General features: G+C 44.8%; 1 pseudogene; it reads right to left on the bottom strand.

The window, feature by feature from the left end:
* Window positions 1-4,047, bottom strand: part of LOC105514136 — a 4,875-nt pseudogene extending 828 nt beyond the window's left edge.
* Between the last annotated feature and the right edge of the window lie 4,636 nt (window positions 4,048-8,683).

Here is an 8,683-nt window from a genome sequence, read left to right as displayed (position 1 = left end):
TCTCTCCCTCTCTCCCTCTCTCCCTCTCTCTCTCCCTCCCCCACTTCCTCCCTTCCTCCCTCCCTCCCTCCCTTCCTTCTTTCTTTTCTGAGACAGTCTTGCTCTGTCGCCTAGGCTGGAGTGCATTGCTCGATCTCAGTACACTGCAACCTCTGCTTCCCGGGTTTGAGCAATTCTCCTGCATCAGCCTCCTGAGTAGCTGGGATTACAGACATGGCCACCATGGCCGGCTAATTTTTGTATTTTTAGTAGAGACAGGGTTTCACCATGTTTCCTAGGCTGGTCTCAAACCAGCTGGTCTCAAACTCCTGACCTCATGATCTGCCCACCTTGGCCTCCTAAAGTGCTGGGATTACAGGCATGAGCCACCGCGCCGGGCCATACTGCTTCCTCTTCTCCGGGTTGCTGAGTACTGTATATGCTGTGCCAATGACTTTGAAAGCTTCAGTGGCGCCAGGTGCATGGTTCTTGTCTGGGTGGAATTTGAGGGCCAGTTTGTGGTAGGCCTTCTTCAGGTCCTCATCTGAGGCCCCTCTACTCGCCCCCAGGATCTCATAGTAATCCTTACATTGCTTGACCCTTTCCACAGCTGCAACTCCTTCTGCAGTGTAGCCTTTGGTGCTCTCTCCTCCTCCAGCTTCACCATTGGCCTAGGGAGCATCGGTCCCACCTGCTTTCCTGTGGGTGGCATGGGTTGCGTCTGTGGGTTGGGGCTAGTCACCAGCAGTTTGTGGTTCCTAGTTGAGGGACTCCATCAAGATGCAAACTCGCGGCATTGGGTATAGCCACTGTGCCTTCTCCAGGAAGAGGAGCGCCTGGTCGGGCTGGTTGCGCTGGATGGCCTTGAGGGCAATGCTGATACAGAGCTCGGCTTCATCCTTGTTGGATTACATGGCAGAACCAGAGTATGGAACCTGCTGGTGACTTTTAAGAAGTATTTTTGTTGCTATTGTTCTAATAACAGACAGGGTATAGTAGATGAAGTAAGTAGATGAAGGTGAAGAGTTCTGCTTCCCCCCTTCCTTTTTGCCTTGGGATGGAGTTTTTGGAAATGTGATGCTTGGAGTTGCAGCAACCATCTTGTGACCCAAGGGAAAAGGCCAGGAGAGGCCGGGCATGGTGGCTCACGCCTGTAATCCCATGACTTTGGGAGGCCGAGGCGGGCAGATCACAAGGTCAGGAGTTCAAGACCAGCCTGACAAATATGGTGAAACTCTGTCTCTACTAAAAATAAAAAATTAGCTGGGTGTGGTCCAAGCACCTGTAGTCCCAGCTGCTCGAGAGGCTGAGGCAGGAGAACTCCTTGAACCTGGGAGGCAGAGGTTGCGGTGAGACAAGATTGCGCTCCTACACTTCAGCCTGGGCAACAGAGCAAGACTCCATCTCAAAAAAAAAAAAAAAGGCCAGGAGAAATGGAGAAATGTAGAGACATCAGCTTAGCATCTTATTTTTTGTTTTCGTTTGTTTTGTTTTGTTTTTTTGAGATGGAGTTTCGCTCTTGTTGCCCAGGCTGGAGTGCAGTGGCATGACCTCAGCTCACCACAACCTCCACCTCCCCAGTTCAGGCAATTCTCCTGCCTCAGCCTCCTGAGTAGCTGGGATTACAGGGATGTGCCACCATGCCTGGCTAATTTTGTATTTTTTTTTTTTTTTAGTAGAGGTGGGGTTTCTCCATGTTGGTCAAGCTGGTTTTGAACTCCTGACCTCAGGTGATCCACCAGCCTCCGCCTCCCAAAGTGCTGGGATTATAGGCATGAGCCGCTGCACTCTGTCTTTTGTTTATTTATTTAATTATTTATTTTTTGAGACAGGGTCTCCTGCTCTATCACTCAGGCTGGAGTTCAGTGGCACCATCATAGCTCACTGCAGCCTCAAGCTCCTGGGCTCAATCCATCCTCCTGCTTCAGCGTCCTGTGGTGGAAACCACAAGTGTGTGCCACCACACCTGGCTAATTTTTTATTTTTTATAGAGATGGGGGTCTGACTATATTGCCCAGGCTGGTCTCGAATTCCTGGGCTCAAGCAATCCTCCTGCCTCAGCCTCCCAATCTGCTGGGATTATAGGCATAATCCTGGCCCACCCCAGTATCTTGATACCTTCTTCCTTTTCCAAAGCAGAAACTGTTTTTCTCCAAACTTATTGTTACCTGAGATATGTAAAAGCCTTTGTTTCTCAAACTACTGTTAGCCAGGTGTTCTGTTACAATAAAACACATCCTAACCAACATAGCAGTTTAATCTGAAGTGATGTATTTTATTTATTTATTTATTTATTTATTTTGAGATGGAGTTTCGCTCTTGTTGCCCAGGCTGGAGTGCAATGGCGCCATCTCAGCTCACCACAACCTCTGCCTCCCAGGTTTAAGTGATTCTCCTGCCTCAGCCTCCCGAGTAGCTGGGATTACAGGTGCGTGTCACCACGCCTGGCTAATTTTGTATTTTTAGTAGAGACGTGATTTCTCCATGTTCGTCAGGCTGGTCTCGAACTCGCAATCTCAGGTGATCCGCCTACGTCAGCCTCCCAAAATGCTGAGATTACAGGTGTGAGCCACCAAGCCCACCCCTGAAGTGATGTATTTTCTCAGTAGAATTTATTCATGCATTACTTGTGTAATTACACATTTTTTGAAGGAGGGTAAAACCCCTTAGGCATTTGTACTTCATCTTCAGAGTTGACCTGATCCACCTTCTGCTGACTCTCTGACTCCCTCTACCCTTCAGGGCTCTTGTTTGCCTCTGCTGCTGGTCTCTGGGCTGCCAGCTGAACTGCTTTGATTGACAACTCAGGTGTACAAGACTTTTGGAATGCACACTTTAGCCTTCCTGGGGCTGCTCCATCCTTCGTACTTCCTCAGGCTGGGGGACCCACTGTTTGGGGCTGCCCTTTCCACGGCACTTTCTTCAGGGAGGGACTTGCCTTTTGGTAATTGACCCCCCCTCACCCCCACCACTTATCTTCTGGGGAGATGGAAGAGCTGCAGCATAGGAAAAGCTGGGGAACAGGCCCAAAGCCAAGGGTCCCAGAGTCCAGGTGGGATTCCTTTGGCTCTGGCCCTAGGCCTGGCAACTGAATATTATAGAGAAACTCATTCTAGCTTTATCCAGGGGTTCTTGCATCACCTGTGATTTCTGAGGATGCTTTTAAATCACTAGTATTCACTGCCTCTACTGGAACTTCTGTACACTGGATTTTATTCCCCTCAGCTATGAGGGCTTGTGAAAATATCTTAAAGAGTAGAGTAAGTAGCTCGGGCAGGCTTGCATCTGTGGAAGGCCATCCTCATGGATGGAAGACTGGTGGGAGGCCCTTGTGATAGGCTGAGGAAGAGAGGCTGAGGTTTTAGTTGGGGCCCAGGTTGGGGATGGAGGGGAGGAGATGGGTGTGTTTCCCCCTTCTCTTCTCTCTGGGCAATGCTCCACATATGGTGGCAAGGAGAGTTTTCTGCATTCTTCAAAGCATGAGCAGAGATCTTTTGGACACTGTTTCCACGGGTGTTTTGGGGAGCTCTCTGTAATAAGGGTTCCCTTTGTGGCAGTTGGCAGTCAGTTCCAAGCTCATCATTTTGTTGCAGCAGGACTTGGCAAGGGCATGGGAGAACAGGACTTCTGCTGTTCCTTTTCCACTCTGAGCTCTGCACCCCTACCTATGAGGGCTACCTCTTTCCTCCATCCTGTTCCAAATGTCCTCTTCCTGCTCGTTCTTTTGTCCAAACCTGTGGGAGGCTGCATTCAAGTTCACAGAAAAGGGGTACCTGTAGTCAAAAAGGGTAGGAGGATGGGAGGAGAGGATTAAGGAAAAGCCAACTTTTGCCTCAGATGCCCGGCTGCTTTATTATGCATGCTTTCCTCTTTCTCACTGTTTTTTGGAAAGGCTGAAAATAAACACTTTTGTAATACTGACTTGTAGTTCACACTTTCCTGACAAGTTACTCAAACTGCAGCCACAGCCGCTTAAAGAGAAGCTTGACGCAAGCCTTATTCAGCAGGCGCTTTCTAATTCAGAATGTTCCGAGGCAGTTGATCTTGCTACTTCTAAACTAGTGAAGGGGCCGAGGAGGGGGCACATTGCTTAACCTGGGAGCCCTGGGCCAGCACTCACCACCAGCGAGTCCACCAGCATCTCTACCACAAAGTCAAGCTTTTGAGACTGCTGGGTCCTCAGGGCTGTTACTCAGCACACTTATTCAAGAAATGTCACAGTCATCAAAAATCTCACTTGGAAGAAACTATGAACATCTCTCAATTCAAGATCCTTTTTCTGTAGGCCAGAGAAGTGACTTTCCTGCTTAAAATGAACAGAACTATTAGTGGAGGAGTCAGGGATACAGCTGCAAACTCTGGAAACTTCCCGTTGAGCCATGCTTTGTTAATTTCATGGATTTGATTTATTACATTTCAGTTTTTATCACAAAACCTTTCAAACATACACAAAAGTTGAGAGAAGAGTATAATGAACATCTATGTACCCGTCACTCAATGTCAATACCAGTCGCTGATTCGATGTTGTCTTATCTAGTCCCCATTTTCCCCCACTGCAACCAGATAGACATCGTAACACTTTATCCCCGAGTACAGCAATATGTGTCTCTAACAGAAAGCTTTAAAAAATACTGTAACCATAGTTACCATTATCACATCCACAAAATTAGCATTATTTCTTAGTGTCATAATACTTTCGAACTCAGTTTTCTCCGGTTGTGTCAAAAATGTCTTTTTGCAGTTTGTTTAAATGAGAATCCAAACAAGTCCACACATTGCATTCGTTGACATTTTTTAAGGGCTTTTATACTGTCATGGTCCCTCCCCTATACCTTCCCCTTGCCATTTGTTTGTTGACATAGTTGGGTCATCTGTCCTTTAGAACTTCCCACGTTCTGAATGTGGCTGGTATATTCTGCTAGTGTCCTTCAACCTATTTTTCCATCCTGTTTCCTGTACATTGGTGCTGAAGATGTAGACAACAGTGATTCTCAGCTGGGGGAGACTCTGCTTCCCTCACCTCCCAGGGGACATTGACAATGTCTGGAGACTTTTGGTTGTCACACCTGGGGGGGGGTGCTACAGGCATCTAGTGGGTAGAGGCCGGGGATGCTGCTGAACATCCTGCAGTGCACAGGACAGCTGCCCACAAGGAAGAATTGTGTGTCCCAAATGTCAGTAGTGCTGATGTTGAGAAACCCTGACCGGGAGACTTGAGATTCAAGTTTTGCTTTTTTTTTTTGGCAACGATATTTCATAGGTGGAACCATCTACTTCCTGCTGCATCGTATCAGGAGGACACTGTGTCTGATGTTAAGGTGATGTTAAGGTTGATCAGTGGATTCAGGAGGTGTCAACCTCACACATCATAAAATTAGCCAAATGGGCATGTTTTGAGAGTAAAAGGGAGTGCTATTAATAGATGAAAACTGGGAGTGTTTCTGGCAAACACAGACATGTGATTATCCTACCCATTGATTTTTCAAGAACTTTATTCATCTCTAATGAATTTTCTTTCACTTTTTCCCCAGTTTTAATCAAAGTTACATGGGCACATAATTTTTTTATTTTTAAATTAATATATTTTTAAGAGACAAGGTCTCACTCTGTTACCCAGGTTGGAGTGCAGTGCTTGATCATAGCTCACTGTAGCATCAAACTCCTGACTTCAAGTGATCTTCCCACCTCAGCTTCCCAAATAGCTAGATAGATGCGTGTCACATGCCTGGATAATTTTTTTTCTTTTGTAGAAACAGAGTCTTGCTACGTTACCCAGGGTGGTCTGGAACTCCTGGCCTCAAGTGATTCTCCCACCTTGGCCTCCCAAAGTGCTAGGATTACAGGCATAAGCCGCCATGCTCAGCCCACGGGCACATAATTTAAAGAGCCACATAATTCTCCTACACTTGTTGCTGCAGTAATTTCCTCATTCCTCCCTATTTTCCTTTCCTAGGAGGCAACCACTTTCAATTCTTTCAGCTGATTCTTGTAATATTTATCCTCACACATCCTAATTTGCTTAAATTGCTACTTCATGGTTTTTCTGGTTTTGGCATTTTAAAAGGACTTCTTTCTAAAGAATATAATTTATCTTTCTGACAGTGCTCTCCAGCCCCCTGTACAAGCCTTTCTTGACCTTTCATGTTCTCAGAACAGTGAAATTCTAATTTTAGCTGTCTGCTTATATTTAAGAGTAGAGTATTAAAAAGCCAAATGGAGGCTCTGATCTTATGAGTGGAACTTGTTGACTGCTGTCTTCCCCATAGGGTTATCTGGCTCTGCTACCTCCAATGTCAGGATGTTTGAGTATTTCTTCTTGGGCCAGTAAGTCTTCCAGTCTTCTGCTCAAGGAGATAGACCTGGCTGCCAGGGTCCTGGGACCCGGTGGGGGGGCTAAAGAGCAGTGAGTCTCAGCATTCATTCTGTGGACTTTCCTTTTTTTGTTGTAATTCCTTGCCATCCATGGTGCCCGCTGTCCTCCAGTCAGTCCTTAGAAGCTCCATTAACTTCCTCCAGAGAATAAACCTTAAGCCTAGTGGCAGGATTGTGGGAGGGCAGTTGCCCAGTTGCACGGAGCTGGGGAAGGCAGCTAAGGATCAAATTGTTATTTTTTTAAAAAAACAGCTTTATTGGGATATAATTGACATAAAATAAATGTGACTTATTTAAAATGTACAATTTGATAAGTTTTGACATATGTATACACCCATGAAATTATAAACAGTCAAGATAATGAGCACCTGGGCACGGTGGCTCATGCCTGTAATCCCAGCATTTTGGGAGTCCAAGGGAGGAGGATGGCTTGAGTCCAGGAGTTTGAGAACAGCCTGGGCAACAAAGTGAGACCTCCGTCTCTACAGAAAATTTAAAAATTAGCCAGGCGTAGCTGGGCGCGGTGGCTCACGCCTGTAATCCCAGCACTTTGGGAGGCCGAGGGGGGTGGATCACGAGGTCAGGAGATTGCGACCATCCTGGCTAACACAGTGAAACCCCATCTCTACTAAAAAAAATACAAAAAATTAGCTGGGCTTGGTGGTGGGCGTCTGTAATCCCAGCTACTTGGGAGGCTGAGGCAGGAGAATGGCGTGAACCCAGGAGGCGGAGCTGGGAGTGAGCGGGGATCGCGCCACTGCACTCCAGCCTAGGTGACAGAGCGAGACTCCATTTCAAAAAAAAAAAAAAAAAGAAAAAAATTAGCTGGGCATGGTGGTGCCTGCTACTCAGTAGTCCCAGCTACTCAGGAGGCTGAGGTGGGAGGATCACTCGAGCCTGGGAGGTCGAGGCTGCAGTCAGTGAGCTGTGATCACACCACAGCCCTCCAGCCTGAGTGACAGAGTGAGACCCTGTCCCCCACCCAAAAAAAAAAAAAAAAAATAAGACAGTGATCATATTAGTTGCCCCTCAAGTTTCCGCTGCCTACTCAGGCAACTGCTGATCTGCTTTCTGCCACTAGATTGGTTTCCATTTTCTAAGATTTTATGTAAATGTAATCATATAGTACTTGCTCTTTTTAGTGGGGAGGGATTCTGCCTTTTTTCACTCAGCATAATTACTCTGAGATTCATTCATGTCGTTGAGTATATCAATAGTTCATTCCTTTTTATTGTTAAGTAGTATCTCGTTGGATTAATACACCAAAAGTTGTTTATTCATTTAGTTGTTGATGGATATCTGGATTGTTTCCAGTTTTTGGTTATTACAAATAATGCTGCTATGAACATTCATGTTCAGGTCTTTGTGTGGACGTGGTTTTTCATTTTTCTTGGGTTAACACCTGGGAATGGAATGGCTGAGTCATATGGCAGGTGCATGTTTAACTTTTTTTTTTTAGTTGAACTTTGAACAACATGTTTAACCTTTAGTGAAACTGCCACACTGTTCTCCAAACTGGTTGTACCATTTCATATTTCCACCAGCAGTGAACTAGAAAGTTCTAGGTTGCTCAGCATCCTTGCCAACATGTGATTTGGTCAGTCGTTTAAATTTTAGATATTCTAATGAGTATGTAGTGGTATCTCATGGTTTTAATTTGCATTTCCTAATGACTAATGATGCTGAGCATCTTTGCATGTGCTTATTTGCCATCTGTATATCCTCTTTGGTAAATTGTTCAAATCTCTTGCCCATTTATAAAATTTGGTTGTTTTGTTTTTTTATGGAGTTTTGAGATTTCTTTACATATTTTGGATACAAATCTGTTATCAAATGTGTGACTTGCATATATTTGCTCCTAGTCTGCAGCTTGCCTTTTCATTCTCCTAACAATGTCTTTTAAAGAGCAAATGTTCTCAGTTTTATTTCTTTTTTTCTCCATAAGAGATTTTAGAATCTTCCATAAATGTTCTTAATTTTGATGAAGTCCAATTTATTGATTTTCTTTTATTGATTTTGCTTTTGGTGCTGTTTCTAAGAAATATTTGCTTAACCCAAGGTCACAAAGAGTTTATCTTGTGTGTGTGTGTGTGTGTTTCCTTAGATATTAATCGTTTTAGGTTTAGATCTGTGATCCATTTTGAGTAAATTATTTTTAATTTCTTTCTTTCTTTCTTTCTTTCTTTCTTTCTTTCTTTCTTTCTCTCTCTCTCTCTCTCTCTCTTTCTTTCTTTCTTTCTTTCTTTCTTTCTCTCTCTCTCTCTCTCTCTCTCTCTCTCTCTCTCTCTTTCTTTCTTTCTTTCTTTCTTTTCTTTCTTTTCTTTCTTTCTTT

Source organism: Colobus angolensis, unplaced genomic scaffold, assembly GCF_000951035.1.
Source record: "Colobus angolensis palliatus isolate OR3802 unplaced genomic scaffold, Cang.pa_1.0 Scaffold24, whole genome shotgun sequence".
Classification (NCBI taxonomy): domain Eukaryota; kingdom Metazoa; phylum Chordata; class Mammalia; order Primates; family Cercopithecidae; genus Colobus; species Colobus angolensis.
The sequence above is the reverse complement of the archived record's forward strand: the minus strand, read 5'-3'. Positions and strand labels throughout refer to the sequence as shown.